The sequence below is a fragment of the Gallinula chloropus genome (assembly GCF_964237585.1).
Source record: "Gallinula chloropus genome assembly, chromosome: 1".
NCBI classification, from domain to species: Eukaryota; Metazoa; Chordata; class Aves; order Gruiformes; family Rallidae; genus Gallinula; species Gallinula chloropus.
Genome location: NC_140085.1, coordinates 441,395 through 458,231, shown reverse-complemented (window position 1 = coordinate 458,231; position 16,837 = coordinate 441,395). Strand labels below are relative to the sequence as shown.

General features: G+C 54.3%; 2 long non-coding RNA genes across 3 annotated transcripts; both read left to right on the top strand.

Annotated features, from left to right (window-relative positions):
• The first annotated feature begins 2,924 nt into the window (after positions 1-2,924).
• LOC311199993 lies at positions 2,925-8,392 on the top strand. Its single transcript, XR_014617795.1, has 5 exons — positions 2,925-3,968; positions 4,127-4,258; positions 6,109-6,346; positions 7,119-7,215; positions 8,067-8,392. It is a non-coding gene; the product is annotated as an uncharacterized lncRNA (long non-coding RNA).
• A 2,230-nt stretch (positions 8,393-10,622) lies between these two features.
• LOC311197350 lies at positions 10,623-16,605 on the top strand. Of its 2 annotated transcripts, XR_014617629.1 has the most exons (6): positions 10,623-10,695; positions 12,015-12,181; positions 12,340-12,471; positions 14,322-14,559; positions 15,332-15,428; positions 16,280-16,605. It is a non-coding gene; the product is annotated as an uncharacterized lncRNA (long non-coding RNA). The 2 variants fall into 2 exon arrangements; XR_014617630.1 differs by lacking the exon at positions 10,623-10,695 and having other exon boundaries at positions 11,138-12,181.
• The last annotated feature ends 232 nt before the right edge of the window (positions 16,606-16,837 follow it).

The following is a 16,837-nucleotide window of genomic DNA, read 5'->3' as shown; positions in this document are numbered from 1 at the left end:
ACTATGGGGTCTTTACAGGGTCTCTTTTTGGTGGGGTCTAGGGCTTTTGGGGGGGGTTCTCTAAGGGGGGGTGTGGGGTTCTTTGAGGGGATCTTTATGGGGTCTCATTTTGGGGGGGATGTGAGGGGCTTGGGGGCGTCTTTAAGGAGTCTCAGGTTTTTTGGGGGGTGGTTAGGGTTCTTTATGGGGTCTGTTTGGGGGGTCTGGGTTTTTTGGGGGGGCTCTTTGTGGGCTTTGGGGAGTTGGGGGGCCCTAAGGGCCTTTTTAGGGGATCGTGGGGGGGCTCTTTGGGGGGGGGGGGGGTGTCTCTGAGGGGTTCTGGGGGGGTCTCTCTAGGGTCTATTTTTGGGGTGTTGGGGGTTCCTTCGGGGGTCTTCTAGGGGGTCAGGGGCCATGGTGGGGTTCGAGGGCTCTCAGAGGGGTCGCAGTAGGGTTGGGAGGGGGGTTGAATTCGCTGGAGGAGATGGGGGGTTGTTAATGAGCGCAGGTCAGCGGCAGACGGGTAATTAGTGGGGCAGGGGGAGCCGAAAAGGGCCGAGCAGAGGCGGAGAGATACGAGCAGAGGCGGAGAGATACGAGCACTGGCGGAAAGGCCCGAGCACTGGCGGAAAGGCCCGAGCGGGGATTCGAACACGGGGGTCCTCGGTGCTGCCGCCTTGCGGACACGCAGCGGTACTGCGCCCGGGTGGCGCAGCGCACGGAAGCCGCCGCGTTCTGCTGCCTCCGTGCACACTCGCCGCGTTCCTGCGCGGGTGCGCGCAGAGCCCGCTGCGTGCGGACTGCGGCCGGGCGGCGCAGCGCGAGCGGCAGGGCGCTTTAACGAGGGACGCCGCCATTGCGGGGCGGCCGCTCCCTCCCGGTGAGGGGGGGGTTCCGCCGCCCGTCGCGGGGTCGGCCGGGGCACTGTCAGGTCCGGGGAACCCCCGAAGGCGATGGGACTCCCTCGGGGGGGCAGATTTTGGGAGGGGGCGCGCGGGTGGTGGGGGGGTCACTGTCATGTGCGGGGATTCGAAGACGGGGTGAGGTCGCCCATCCGGGCGCTGACCGAGCTGGTACCTGCTTAGCTTCCCGGACGGGGAAGCTGTGAGGTCACCGGACGCTCCCTCCCGGAGAGGCGCCGGTACCCCCCCCCGCCCCCCCCCTCGCGGGATCACTCGGTGCTGCCGCCTTGCGGACACGCAGCGGTACTGCGCCCGGGTGGCGCAGCGCACGGAAGCCGCAGCGTTCCGAAAGTTCCCTCCCGGTGAGGCGGGGTTTCCTTCGCCCGTCGCGGGGTCGGCCGGGGCACTGTCAGGTCCGGGGAACCCTCGAAGGTGATGGGACTCCCTCGGGGGGGGTCAGATTTTGGGAGGAGGGGCGCACGTGGCGGGGGCACTGTTAGGTGCGGGGATTCGAAGACGGGGTGAGGTCGCCCATCCGGGCGCTGACCGAACTGGTCCCTGCTTAGCTTCCCGAACGGGGCAGCTGTGCTGTGTAGCCCCCCCCAAGCTCGCGCCCCCAAACGGGGGCCCGGAAGCCCCCCGGCGGCCATTTTTCCGTCGGAGCCTCACGGAGATGGGCGCCGCCATGCTCGGAAGCCCCCCGGCCGCCTTTTAACCGCCGGAGCCGCACGGAGATGGGCGCCGCCATGCCCGGAAGCCCCCCGGCGGCCATTTTTCCGCCGTAGCCGCACGGAGGTGGGCGCCGCCATGCCCGGAAGGCCCCCCGGCCGCCTTTTAACCGCCGAAACCGCACGGAGATGGGCGCCGCCATGCCCGGAAGCCCCCCGGCGGCCATTTTTCCGCCGTAGCCGCACGGAGGTGGGCGCCGCCATGCCCGGAAGCCCCCCGGCCGCCTTTTAACCGCCGAAGCCGCACGGAGATGGGCGCCGCCATGCCCGGAAGCCCCCCGGCGGCCATTTTTCCGCCGGAGCCGCACGGAGATGGGCGCCGCCATGCCCGTAAGCCCCTCGGTCGCCATTTAACCGCCGGAGCCGTACGGAGATGGGCGCCGCCATGCCCGGAAGCCCCCCGGCGGCCATTTTTCCGCCGTAGCCGCACGGAGATGGGCGCCGCCATGCCCGGAAGCCCCCCGGCCGCCTTTTAACCGCCGAAGCCGCACGGAGATGGGCGCCGCCATGCCCGGAAGCCCCCCGGCGGCCATTTTTCCGCCGTAGCCGCACGGAGATGGGCGCCGCCATGCCCGTAAGCCCCTCGGTCGCCATTTAACCGCCGGAGCCGTACGGAGATGGGCGCCGCCATGCTCGGAAGTCCTCCGGCGGCCATTTTTCCGCCGGAGCCGCACTGGAACGTATCCCGGCATGCCCCGCTCCCTTGCGGGGGAGTATATCCCGGCATGCCCCGCTCCTTTCCGGGGCAGTATATCCCGGCATGCCCCGCTCCTTTCCGGGCAGTATAACCGCGGAGCTGCCACGAGGAGCCTGCCCGTGCTTTCCGGGGCGATGAGGGGGCCCGTCGGGATGCCGGCGCTCCCTCCCGGTGAGGCTCCGGTTCCGCCGCCCGTCGCGGGGTCGGCCGGGGCCGGGCGGTCGGCGGGTCGCGGCGCGAGTGGTCGCGGCGGGCCGGGGGTCGGTGCGGGGCGCGCGGGCGGCGAGGCGCCGCGCCTTCCACCCCCCCCCCCCCCAGCCGCGGCCGGCCTTCTGCCGGCGCCGGTCCGTGCCGGGACGTGTCTCCGCGGCGTCCGGCGGGGTGTCCGGGCCGGGAGGGGGGGCTCCGCGCCGCGCGGGCAGTGCGCGGAGGGGGTCGCGGCGGGGGCTTGGGGGTGCGGCCGGGCCAGAGCTCCCGTTCCCCGAGCAGCCGGCACGGGAGACACGGGGCACCGAAGGGGCCGGCGGGGCGGGGCGCGACTGGGCTCTTCCGGTCAGTCTGAGCGTGTCCGGGCCGCGGGGCTGGCAGGTTTGGGGGGATTTGGGGGTTTGCGTGGGTCTGTGTCTCTCTCTAGTTGCGGCTTGTGGGTTTTCTGTCTCGCGGGGCTCTTTTGGCAGAGGAGGGCTTAGGGCTTCTCTTGTGGCTGCTGTGGCGTTCAGTGGTTATCGGGGGTTCTTGTGGTGTCTGGGGTTTCCGGGTTTGCTGGTTTCTTCGGCTCGGTGGTTATTTTGCTCTGGTCTTTTCTTGGTTTTCTGGTTTGGGTTTCTTTTGTGGTTTTAATTGGGTTTTTGGGGGTTCCGTGGCTCGCAGGGTTTCTATAATTTTTTATGGTAAATGAAAATGGAGCACAGGTTCTGCTCTGCCTTTTGTTTCCTTGTCAGCCTTTGTTGCCCTTGTGAAATGTCCAAGCCCATTGGAGACATTACTGTTTGGCTTGCTATTTGAGCTTTCTTCTTGGATACCTTGTACCCATTAAGTCCCCAAAAGTTTAAGAGTTGGGTGGTTACCCATCCAGAACCTGTTGTCCTTCTTGTGAGTCTTGGTCCTTCCCAGCCCTCCACTGACCCCTGCCCTTTCTTACTACTCCTCTGATTTTTTTTTTTTTTTCCCCTTGCCTGTACTTCTCTATTCTACTGTCCTGCTCCCTTTTCTTCTCTCCCTTTCTCTTTCTTCATCTCCCTCTCCCTTTTCTTTTTCTCTCTGTGCTTTTTTCCTGCTTTCTCTTCCTCCTTTTTTCGTCTTCCATCTCTGTCCTGCAGGCCACTGCAGTTACTTTCCTTTTCCATCTCTTTGTCGTGATCTGCACCTGTCTTGTTTTCTCCAAAAATTTCTCTAGCCTGTTGTCTGGTGTTCTTTTTTTTTTTTTTCATTCTATATCTCACTGTCCCAGGCAGCAAGCTGGCCCTTGAATATGCTTTATTCTCCATAAATGCAGGTGCTGTTGGCAGCAGTTCATGAAACGAGGGGCATCTCCAGCAGATCCTGTAGAAGACAGAGTTGCTGCCTGAGGAGAGCACGCCTCAAAGTGTGCATCGTCAGATTTGCGCTCGCTAGAGAGTATGGGACGAAGCTGGCATTGGCGTCCTGTCCAGCCAGTGTCAGGTGACACCCACTTTGCTGCGCACTGGTTACAGGAGGATCTAGAGTAATACAGATGTACTTCTCAGCGAAGGCAGCGAAGCAACACTTTCCTTTCAAACGGTGAGGCTGGTAAGGAAAGCGCAGTTTGTCTCTGACTGTCTCTATTCCCTTTGTCTCAGGGAGGCTGAATGAAAATGATGACTTCTTGACTGTGTTATCACACTGGGTGAGTAGGTGTGACATGCTGGAGCTGGATACTGAAGTTGAGTACGTGGTGGAATCGATGGATCTGTGTTTTCTGCATGGAGAAGGTAACCTGTCATTCGTTTATTTTTCTTAAAATGAAGCAAAGGACTAGGGAAGGTGGGTTCTTCTTCACAGCGCAGATTTTGATGACATTGTTGGAGTAGAAATCCATCCAAGGGTGGTCCTAAAGTTGGCAACATCAGTAGCATAACAAGAGAGTCTCATGGTTCCGCTGTAAAGTGGAAGTACAGAAAGCTGTTCAGCTCGCAGAGTGCAGGCCTGTGTGACCTGGGAATCTACTGATGGACTCTGCCTTATGAGGTGAGATATTTTCGATCGAGCAGGGGGAGTCATCGTGACTTAACAATGTGGTAGCTACACTTGTGATGGGCTCCTGTAGTTTTATCAGCTATCGGACCCCGGAAGGCCTTCATCCTCCCTCCGTCTCTAGGATGAAAAGGCAAAACATGCCATATTGTGAGGATGATTGAGTACAATTTTCTGCCGCTCCATAAATAACTTTGATACTTAGTATATGTTAGGAGTGCTTGTGGGAGCTTCAGCCTCTTCTCGAAGCAGTCCCGTCTGTCTAAAGCGCGTGCTTTTAAAAACATCTGTGTGTTACATACATTAGGAACTAAAACTGCAGCTTGATTTTCCTCCTCTAGGGCTGATTTTTCATAATTGCTTCACCCCGGTAACAGAAACGGATAGGCCCTGTTTCGTCAGGGTCAGTCCTGACCTCGTTTAAATGCTGCTGCAAAGCTTCAGTGTTTCAGTTTGCAAGCTGTAAAAATACTTTGTTAAAGATAAGAGTGCTTCTTGGAACTTAAGTGGTAGAACCACCTTCTCAATGGTAGCTTTTGCTGGCTTGCTTTTGTGCAATGTACATCTTTGCCATTGTGATTTAGCGTGCCTGATTGGTTTAGCATACAGACATTGGCACCCGCTGAGTTGATAAACAGGTCTTTCTCACTGTGCCATTTTTCCACTTCCTTTAATTGTATCTTTTTCAGTCTGTAACCACAGTTAATGTCTTTTTTTTTTAAAAAAAGCACACTACAGCAGCTTGCTTTGTTCATGTGTTCAAAAGATGTTTGTGGTTGCTTTTCCCCCAGTTGTTGCTTGGTTTTTTTTCCTCTTTAAATGCTTTCTGAAAGGTAGAACTGCATTTCCTTGTAGGGTGCACTTAGACTTTTTCCATGTTATCGGAGTTGTAAGAACATGTCAGTTTCAACACAGAAAAAAGGTCCAGCTTTTGCCACGAGGCTTTTGCCATTAGGGTTTAGCCTAATGTTGCCGAGGAAGCTTTCTTTCTGCTTCCCTCTAAGCCTTACTGTAAAAAAGAAAAAAAGCTGTCATGGGAAAGCCGGTTAAATCGGGCTCGGACCCCAGATTGTCACCGGTTTAATGCAATGAAAGTGTCCTGACTGGACTGAAGCACCCTAAAACACTTTGCGTGCTGCAGCATAAGAATGCAGATGGCTTATCACGCAGTAACTTGGGGATCAGCACCGTTTGCTGCCACTGGCAGAGGCTTTTTTCTTATTCCTTCTGACTGACACGGCGATAGGAGGTGCCTGTTTTGTGGCAGTAGTGCAGCAGCACCATCTCTCGACCCTGCTGCCTCAGACATTGCTTAGCCTCACTGCATTTTGTTTCCTGGTTTTGCTCGGCAGGACAAGTCCTGTTTGGCTGTAATTGCAGGGTTAGAGTGTAATATGAGGAAAGGAGGGTGTTGGCTTAGGAATTTCTGTTCCGCTTGCCACAGTTTTGCCACCAGTATTGCAGTTGGCGAGGTGGCTGTCGGGCGTGGGAATCGCGGGGGTGAGTCTCAGTGTGGGGACAGGTTTGTTGCTGACACTTCAGCTGTTGGGGTTTTTGAGTTGCTGATGTGTGTTTTCTCATTCTACAGAACCACCTTCATGTTGCGTTCCCGGGAGTGTACTGTGGATGTACAGGAAAGATCTTTCCTGGTGAGACTGTCTATAAGCACCGAAGATGTTCGCCAGCTCTGCGCTGAGAAGTTCGAGGTGGACAAGCCGGCAGAGTGCAGCCCGTTTCTTGTTGTCGATGACACCTGGCAGCAGCTGACGGAGCATACCTGCCCTCGGGAAATGAAGGCTGAGTTGCACAGCTGTCCCCAACCCCAGGTCTTCCACTTTGTCTACAAATGTGTTAACAGAGATCTGTGTGGTGCCATTTGTCACAGTGATGACTCCACGTTTTAAAACCAGCAGCTCGTCGTTGGATTTCTGTTCCTCTTGTTAACGGCTGAAAACATCTTTGTTGGCTGGCATTCCTTAGGAGCCGAGACTGGTCTTAAACCAGGATTGCCCAGTAAAAATCCCTTAGCCACATCAGGCATAGCTTAGAAAACCCCATGTAAATCGTGCCCAGAGCCGGTTATGCAGACTATTCCACCAGCGTGTTTGAGCGAACAGCCACAAGACTCTGCTGCAGCATATCATATCGTGGCCCTCGGCAGGTTGTCTGCTGTGGTGTGCAAATGTCTTATTTTTTTTGCACCTGGCCTCTAGCCACATGTCATTTTGATTTATATATGTGTATGCTAGACAAGCATTGCAGTAAACTGGCTGGTGTTAGCTTGGGTTCGACTTGTCCCATTCAGGGCATCAGTTAACTCAGAATTACCTGGATGATTGATTGCATTCTTTCCTGGTTTTTTTTTTTTGTTTGTTTGTTTGTTTTTAATTACAGAAAATTGTGGGGGTTTATTATAGACATCTTGCAGCAGTTGCAGGTAGACTGTCAGGGTCGTCTTCTAAAAATATTTTTTCAGCTGTAAAGAATTCTGTAATTATGCATGTGATTTTAACATTCAATATACAAGAATAAGTCTCTTTCGGGTTTTGGCGTATTGCATTTAAGGTCTCTATGGTTTCTCCTCTTTTCCTGTTACAGGTGAGTTCTTGGGAGCTTGTGGTACCTGTAAGAAGGTCGTAGTATTGGCGCTGGTGATTTCATTGCCTTTATCTGAACTGGATGTACTGTTACCTGGGTTAGTGTTTCTATCCATTGGTTTAGACAGCCTTGTGGGTAGGAAGAGGAAGTTGAAAGAAAAGGATGTAGAGAAGGGGCAGAGAAAGAACGCAGAGAACCGAGTTTAGGATTAAAATGTGTTAGTCTGTCTGCTGGTGCAGGCTCCTCTCAGAAAATGAGCCAAGGAGGTTGGTAAGGTGTTTGTAGTTTTACTGATTTTTTTTTTTTTTTTTTTCCTGGTTTTTGTGGCTATAGGGGTTGGGTGGGTTGGATTTTTACAGGCTCTGGGATTTGTGGGGTTAGTGTGGGCTTGTGAGGTTTTTCTGTTGGTTTGTTTTTTTTAACTGGGGTTCTAAGGGGGGGTTTGGTTCTCTGCCTTTTGAAGGCTTTGGGGTTCTGTGGGTTGCGGGTTTGGGGGAGGGCTAGGGGCTTCTGTGGTGTTTTGAGTTCCCGCAGCTTTTCTTGTGGGGTCTGGGGTTTGTGTGTGTCTTTAATGGGGGTTTGTGGCTTCTTTGGTTTTTGGGCTTTGTGGGGGTTTCTAGTTTGTGGGAATTCTTTGGGTATTTTGGTTTGGTTTTTCTTAGGCTGAGAGGCTTTAGGAGGAAAGCCTGTTCTGAGCGTGGTGTTCTCCTTGTAACAGAAGCAGGGTCTCACTGTGGCATGCCAGCTGTCGTGGCTAACAAGGGAGCTTTTTTGTTTTGTGTTGTTATAAATATTACAAGAGTTCCACTTTGTAAAATGCTTTTGTGATGAGTTCAGGCTACGTCTTGCATCCATTGAAAGCAGTATTTACTGGGGCCGAGTCTTCCTGTTTGGAGCTGAGGAAGGAAGTATGGATTGAATAACAATGTATTGTTTTTTGACCTGCAGATGGTGGAAGAAAGTGAGGAAAGACTAACAGAAGAGCAGATTGAGTCACTTCTCCAGGCAGTCACCAGTCTTCTTCCAGGGGATCCAGAAGAACAGCCAAGAGACTTGGCAATGTTGGCTGAAGACGAAGGTGACCAAACCTTGGAGGCATCTCAGCCCAAAGCTGGCAACGGTTTCGACAGAGGAGAATCGGCTAACAATTTTCTGGGTTATACTTGGCAGCAGTTTACTGTTGTATTGGACATTGTTGTAAAATGCCTTAGAATTTTTATTATTCAGAGGTGATGAGGGAACCAGTTGTTTCCAAGAAAGCGTGGCCAAGGCCACTGTTGTTGTGGCATCTTTCCATCGATGGGGCTGGCAGCAGCTGAGTCAGGGCGGTTGGCTCTTTTTGGGGGACTATGGGGTCTTTACAGGGTCTCTTTTTGGTGGGGTCTAGGGCTTTTGGGGGGGGTTCTCTAAGGGGGGGTGTGGGGTTCTTTGAGGGGATCTTTATGGGGTCTCATTTTGGGGGGGATGTGAGGGGCTTGGGGGCGTCTTTAAGGAGTCTCAGGTTTTTTGGGGGGTGGTTAGGGTTCTTTATGGGGTCTGTTTGGGGGGTCTGGGTTTTTTGGGGGGGCTCTTTGTGGGCTTTGGGGAGTTGGGGGGCCCTAAGGGCCTTTTTAGGGGAGCGTGGGGGGGCTCTTTGGGGGGGGGGGGGTGTCTCTGAGGGGTTCTGGGGGGGTCTCTCTAGGGTCTATTTTTGGGGTGTTGGGGGTTCCTTCGGGGGTCTTCTAGGGGGTCAGGGGCCATGGTGGGGTTCGAGGGCTCTCAGAGGGGTCGCAGTAGGGTTGGGAGGGGGGTTGAATTCGCTGGAGGAGATGGGGGGTTGTTAATGAGCGCAGGTCAGCGGCAGACGGGTAATTAGTGGGGCAGGGGGAGCCGAAAAGGGCCGAGCAGAGGCGGAGAGATACGAGCAGAGGCGGAGAGATACGAGCACTGGCGGAAAGGCCCGAGCACTGGCGGAAAGGCCCGAGCGGGGATTCGAACACGGGGGTCCTCGGTGCTGCCGCCTTGCGGACACGCAGCGGTACTGCGCCCGGGTGGCGCAGCGCACGGAAGCCGCCGCGTTCTGCTGCCTCCGTGCACACTCGCCGCGTTCCTGCGCGGGTGCGCGCAGAGCCCGCTGCGTGCGGACTGCGGCCGGGCGGCGCAGCGCGAGCGGCAGGGCGCTTTAACGAGGGACGCCGCCATTGCGGGGCGGCCGCTCCCTCCCGGTGAGGGGGGGGTTCCGCCGCCCGTCGCGGGGTCGGCCGGGGCACTGTCAGGTCCGGGGAACCCCCGAAGGCGATGGGACTCCCTCGGGGGGGCAGATTTTGGGAGGGGACGCGCGGGTGGTGGGGGGGTCACTGTCATGTGCGGGGATTCGAAGACGGGGTGAGGTCGCCCATCCGGGCGCTGACCGAGCTGGTACCTGCTTAGCTTCCCGGACGGGGAAGCTGTGAGGTCACCGGACGCTCCCTCCCGGAGAGGCGCCGGTACCCCCCCCCGCCCCCCCCCTCGCGGGATCACTCGGTGCTGCCGCCTTGCGGACACGCAGCGGTACTGCGCCCGGGTGGCGCAGCGCACGGAAGCCGCAGCGTTCCGAAAGTTCCCTCCCGGTGAGGCGGGGTTTCCTTCGCCCGTCGCGGGGTCGGCCGGGGCACTGTCAGGTCCGGGGAACCCTCGAAGGTGATGGGACTCCCTCGGGGGGGGTCAGATTTTGGGAGGAGGGGCGCACGTGGCGGGGGCACTGTTAGGTGCGGGGATTCGAAGACGGGGTGAGGTCGCCCATCCGGGCGCTGACCGAACTGGTCCCTGCTTAGCTTCCCGAACGGGGCAGCTGTGCTGTGTAGCCCCCCCCAAGCTCGCGCCCCCAAACGGGGGCCCGGAAGCCCCCCGGCGGCCATTTTTCCGTCGGAGCCTCACGGAGATGGGCGCCGCCATGCTCGGAAGCCCCCCGGCCGCCTTTTAACCGCCGGAGCCGCACGGAGATGGGCGCCGCCATGCCCGGAAGCCCCCCGGCGGCCATTTTTCCGCCGTAGCCGCACGGAGGTGGGCGCCGCCATGCCCGTAAGCCCCTCGGTCGCCATTTAACCGCCGGAGCCGTACGGAGATGGGCGCCGCCATGCCCGGAAGCCCCCCGGCGGCCATTTTTCCGCCGTAGCCGCACGGAGATGGGCGCCGCCATGCCCGGAAGCCCCCCGGCCGCCTTTTAACCGCCGAAGCCGCACGGAGATGGGCGCCGCCATGCCCGGAAGCCCCCCGGCGGCCATTTTTCCGCCGTAGCCGCACGGAGATGGGCGCCGCCATGCCCGTAAGCCCCTCGGTCGCCATTTAACCGCCGGAGCCGTACGGAGATGGGCGCCGCCATGCCCGGAAGTCCTCCGGCGGCCATTTTTCCGCCGGAGCCGCACTGGAACGTATCCCGGCATGCCCCGCTCCCTTGCGGGGGAGTATATCCCGGCATGCCCCGCTCCTTTCCGGGGCAGTATATCCCGGCATGCCCCGCTCCTTTCCGGGCAGTATAACCGCGGAGCTGCCACGAGGAGCCTGCCCGTGCTTTCCGGGGCGATGAGGGGGCCCGTCGGGATGCCGGCGCTCCCTCCCGGTGAGGCTCCGGTTCCGCCGCCCGTCGCGGGGTCGGCCGGGGCCGGGTGGTCGGCGGGTCGCGGCGCGAGTGGTCGCGGCGGGCCGGGGGTCGGTGCGGGGCGCGCGGGCGGCGAGGCGCCGCGCCTTCCACCCCCCCCCAGCCGCGGCCGGCCTTCTGCCGGCGCCGGTCCGTGCCGGGACGTGTCTCCGCGGCGTCCGGCGGGGTGTCCGGGCCGGGAGGGGGGGCTCCGCGCCGCGCGGGCAGTGCGCGGAGGGGGTCGCGGCGGGGGCTTGGGGGTGCGGCCGGGCCAGAGCTCCCGTTCCCCGAGCAGCCGGCACGGGAGACACGGGGCACCGAAGGGGCCGGCGGGGCGGGGCGCGACTGGGCTCTTCCGGTCAGTCTGAGCGTGTCCGGGCCGCGGGGCTGGCAGGTTTGGGGGGATTTGGGGGTTTGCGTGGGTCTGTGTCTCTCTCTAGTTGCGGCTTGTGGGTTTTCTGTCTCGCGGGGCTCTTTTGGCAGAGGAGGGCTTAGGGCTTCTCTTGTGGCTGCTGTGGCGTTCAGTGGTTATCGGGGGTTCTTGTGGTGTCTGGGGTTTCCGGGTTTGCTGGTTTCTTCGGCTCGGTGGTTATTTTGCTCTGGTCTTTTCTTGGTTTTCTGGTTTGGGTTTCTTTTGTGGTTTTAATTGGGTTTTTGGGGGTTCCGTGGCTCGCAGGGTTTCTATAATTTTTTATGGTAAATGAAAATGGAGCACAGGTTCTGCTCTGCCTTTTGTTTCCTTGTCAGCCTTTGTTGCCCTTGTGAAATGTCCAAGCCCATTGGAGACATTACTGTTTGGCTTGCTATTTGAGCTTTCTTCTTGGATACCTTGTACCCATTAAGTCCCCAAAAGTTTAAGAGTTGGGTGGTTACCCATCCAGAACCTGTTGTCCTTCTTGTGAGTCTTGGTCCTTCCCAGCCCTCCACTGACCCCTGCCCTTTCTTACTACTCCTCTGATTTTTTTTTTTTTTTCCCCTTGCCTGTACTTCTCTATTCTACTGTCCTGCTCCCTTTTCTTCTCTCCCTTTCTCTTTCTTCATCTCCCTCTCCCTTTTCTTTTTCTCTCTGTGCTTTTTTCCTGCTTTCTCTTCCTCCTTTTTTCGTCTTCCATCTCTGTCCTGCAGGCCACTGCAGTTACTTTCCTTTTCCATCTCTTTGTCGTGATCTGCACCTGTCTTGTTTTCTCCAAAAATTTCTCTAGCCTGTTGTCTGGTGTTCTTTTTTTTTTTTTTCATTCTATATCTCACTGTCCCAGGCAGCAAGCTGGCCCTTGAATATGCTTTATTCTCCATAAATGCAGGTGCTGTTGGCAGCAGTTCATGAAACGAGGGGCATCTCCAGCAGATCCTGTAGAAGACAGAGTTGCTGCCTGAGGAGAGCACGCCTCAAAGTGTGCATCGTCAGATTTGCGCTCGCTAGAGAGTATGGGACGAAGCTGGCATTGGCGTCCTGTCCAGCCAGTGTCAGGTGACACCCACTTTGCTGCGCACTGGTTACAGGAGGATCTAGAGTAATACAGATGTACTTCTCAGCGAAGGCAGCGAAGCAACACTTTCCTTTCAAACGGTGAGGCTGGTAAGGAAAGCGCAGTTTGTCTCTGACTGTCTCTATTCCCTTTGTCTCAGGGAGGCTGAATGAAAATGATGACTTCTTGACTGTGTTATCACACTGGGTGAGTAGGTGTGACATGCTGGAGCTGGATACTGAAGTTGAGTACGTGGTGGAATCGATGGATCTGTGTTTTCTGCATGGAGAAGGTAACCTGTCATTCGTTTATTTTTCTTAAAATGAAGCAAAGGACTAGGGAAGGTGGGTTCTTCTTCACAGCGCAGATTTTGATGACATTGTTGGAGTAGAAATCCATCCAAGGGTGGTCCTAAAGTTGGCAACATCAGTAGCATAACAAGAGAGTCTCATGGTTCCGCTGTAAAGTGGAAGTACAGAAAGCTGTTCAGCTCGCAGAGTGCAGGCCTGTGTGACCTGGGAATCTACTGATGGACTCTGCCTTATGAGGTGAGATATTTTCGATCGAGCAGGGGGAGTCATCGTGACTTAACAATGTGGTAGCTACACTTGTGATGGGCTCCTGCAGTTTTATCAGCTATCGGACCCCGGAAGGCCTTCATCCTCCCTCCGTCTCTAGGATGAAAAGGCAAAACATGCCATATTGTGAGGATGATTGAGTACAATTTTCTGCCGCTCCATAAATAACTTTGATACTTAGTATATGTTAGGAGTGCTTGTGGGAGCTTCAGCCTCTTCTCGAAGCAGTCCCGTCTGTCTAAAGCGCGTGCTTTTAAAAACATCTGTGTGTTACATACATTAGGAACTAAAACTGCAGCTTGATTTTCCTCCTCTAGGGCTGATTTTTCATAATTGCTTCACCCCGGTAACAGAAACGGATAGGCCCTGTTTCGTCAGGGTCAGTCCTGACCTCGTTTAAATGCTGCTGCAAAGCTTCAGTGTTTCAGTTTGCAAGCTGTAAAAATACTTTGTTAAAGATAAGAGTGCTTCTTGGAACTTAAGTGGTAGAACCACCTTCTCAATGGTAGCTTTTGCTGGCTTGCTTTTGTGCAATGTACATCTTTGCCATTGTGATTTAGCGTGCCTGATTGGTTTAGCATACAGACATTGGCACCCGCTGAGTTGATAAACAGGTCTTTCTCACTGTGCCATTTTTCCACTTCCTTTAATTGTATCTTTTTCAGTCTGTAACCACAGTTAATGTCTTTTTTTTTTAAAAAAAGCACACTACAGCAGCTTGCTTTGTTCATGTGTTCAAAAGATGTTTGTGGTTGCTTTTCCCCCAGTTGTTGCTTGGTTTTTTTTCCTCTTTAAATGCTTTCTGAAAGGTAGAACTGCATTTCCTTGTAGGGTGCACTTAGACTTTTTCCATGTTATCGGAGTTGTAAGAACATGTCAGTTTCAACACAGAAAAAAGGTCCAGCTTTTGCCACGAGGCTTTTGCCATTAGGGTTTAGCCTAATGTTGCCGAGGAAGCTTTCTTTCTGCTTCCCTCTAAGCCTTACTGTAAAAAAGAAAAAAAGCTGTCATGGGAAAGCCGGTTAAATCGGGCTCGGACCCCAGATTGTCACCGGTTTAATGCAATGAAAGTGTCCTGACTGGACTGAAGCACCCTAAAACACTTTGCGTGCTGCAGCATAAGAATGCAGATGGCTTATCACGCAGTAACTTGGGGATCAGCACCGTTTGCTGCCACTGGCAGAGGCTTTTTTCTTATTCCTTCTGACTGACACGGCGATAGGAGGTGCCTGTTTTGTGGCAGTAGTGCAGCAGCACCATCTCTCGACCCTGCTGCCTCAGACATTGCTTAGCCTCACTGCATTTTGTTTCCTGGTTTTGCTCGGCAGGACAAGTCCTGTTTGGCTGTAATTGCAGGGTTAGAGTGTAATATGAGGAAAGGAGGGTGTTGGCTTAGGAATTTCTGTTCCGCTTGCCACAGTTTTGCCACCAGTATTGCAGTTGGCGAGGTGGCTGTCGGGCGTGGGAATCGCGGGGGTGAGTCTCAGTGTGGGGACAGGTTTGTTGCTGACACTTCAGCTGTTGGGGTTTTTGAGTTGCTGATGTGTGTTTTCTCATTCTACAGAACCACCTTCATGTTGCGTTCCCGGGAGTGTACTGTGGATGTACAGGAAAGATCTTTCCTGGTGAGACTGTCTATAACCACCGAAGATGTTCGCCAGCTCTGCGCTGAGAAGTTCGAGGTGGACAAGCCGGCAGAGTGCAGCCCGTTTCTTGTTGTCGATGACACCTGGCAGCAGCTGACGGAGCATACCTGCCCTCGGGAAATGAAGGCTGAGTTGCACAGCTGTCCCCAACCCCAGGTCTTCCACTTTGTCTACAAATGTGTTAACAGAGATCTGTGTGGTGCCATTTGTCACAGTGATGACTCCACGTTTTAAAACCAGCAGCTCGTCGTTGGATTTCTGTTCCTCTTGTTAACGGCTGAAAACATCTTTGTTGGCTGGCATTCCTTAGGAGCCGAGACTGGTCTTAAACCAGGATTGCCCAGTAAAAATCCCTTAGCCACATCAGGCATAGCTTAGAAAACCCCATGTAAATCGTGCCCAGAGCCGGTTATGCAGACTATTCCACCAGCGTGTTTGAGCGAACAGCCACAAGACTCTGCTGCAGCATATCATATCGTGGCCCTCGGCAGGTTGTCTGCTGTGGTGTGCAAATGTCTTATTTTTTTTGCACCTGGCCTCTAGCCACATGTCATTTTGATTTATATATGTGTATGCTAGACAAGCATTGCAGTAAACTGGCTGGTGTTAGCTTGGGTTCGACTTGTCCCATTCAGGGCATCAGTTAACTCAGAATTACCTGGATGATTGATTGCATTCTTTCCTGGTTTTTTTTTTTTGTTTGTTTGTTTGTTTTTAATTACAGAAAATTGTGGGGGTTTATTATAGACATCTTGCAGCAGTTGCAGGTAGACTGTCAGGGTCGTCTTCTAAAAATATTTTTTCAGCTGTAAAGAATTCTGTAATTATGCATGTGATTTTAACATTCAATATACAAGAATAAGTCTCTTTCGGGTTTTGGCGTATTGCATTTAAGGTCTCTATGGTTTCTCCTCTTTTCCTGTTACAGGTGAGTTCTTGGGAGCTTGTGGTACCTGTAAGAAGGTCGTAGTATTGGCGCTGGTGATTTCATTGCCTTTATCTGAACTGGATGTACTGTTACCTGGGTTAGTGTTTCTATCCATTGGTTTAGACAGCCTTGTGGGTAGGAAGAGGAAGTTGAAAGAAAAGGATGTAGAGAAGGGGCAGAGAAAGAACGCAGAGAACCGAGTTTAGGATTAAAATGTGTTAGTCTGTCTGCTGGTGCAGGCTCCTCTCAGAAAATGAGCCAAGGAGGTTGGTAAGGTGTTTGTAGTTTTACTGATTTTTTTTTTTTTTTTTTTCCTGGTTTTTGTGGCTATAGGGGTTGGGTGGGTTGGATTTTTACAGGCTCTGGGATTTGTGGGGTTAGTGTGGGCTTGTGAGGTTTTTCTGTTGGTTTGTTTTTTTTAACTGGGGTTCTAAGGGGGGGTTTGGTTCTCTGCCTTTTGAAGGCTTTGGGGTTCTGTGGGTTGCGGGTTTGGGGGAGGGCTAGGGGCTTCTGTGGTGTTTTGAGTTCCCGCAGCTTTTCTTGTGGGGTCTGGGGTTTGTGTGTGTCTTTAATGGGGGTTTGTGGCTTCTTTGGTTTTTGGGCTTTGTGGGGGTTTCTAGTTTGTGGGAATTCTTTGGGTATTTTGGTTTGGTTTTTCTTAGGCTGAGAGGCTTTAGGAGGAAAGCCTGTTCTGAGCGTGGTGTTCTCCTTGTAACAGAAGCAGGGTCTCACTGTGGCATGCCAGCTGTCGTGGCTAACAAGGGAGCTTTTTTGTTTTGTGTTGTTATAAATATTACAAGAGTTCCACTTTGTAAAATGCTTTTGTGATGAGTTCAGGCTACGTCTTGCATCCATTGAAAGCAGTATTTACTGGGGCCGAGTCTTCCTGTTTGGAGCTGAGGAAGGAAGTATGGATTGAATAACAATGTATTGTTTTTTGACCTGCAGATGGTGGAAGAAAGTGAGGAAAGACTAACAGAAGAGCAGATTGAGTCACTTCTCCAGGCAGTCACCAGTCTTCTTCCAGGGGATCCAGAAGAACAGCCAAGAGACTTGGCAATGTTGGCTGAAGACGAAGGTGACCAAACCTTGGAGGCATCTCAGCCCAAAGCTGGCAACGGTTTCGACAGAGGAGAATCGGCTAACAATTTTCTGGGTTATACTTGGCAGCAGTTTACTGTTGTATTGGACATTGTTGTAAAATGCCTTAGAATTTTTATTATTCAGAGGTGATGAGGGAACCAGTTGTTTCCAAGAAAGCGTGGCCAAGGCCACTGTTGTTGTGGCATCTTTCCATCGATGGGGCTGGCAGCAGCTGAGTCAGGGCGGTTGGCTCTTTTTGGGGGACTATGGGGTCTTTACAGGGTCTCTTTTTGGTGGGGTCTAGGGCTTTTGGGGGGGGTTCTCTAAGGGGGGGTGTGGGGTTCTTTGAGGGGATCTTTATGGGGTCTCATTTTGGGGGGGATGTGAGGGGCTTGGGGGCGTCTTTAAGGAGTCTCAGGTTTT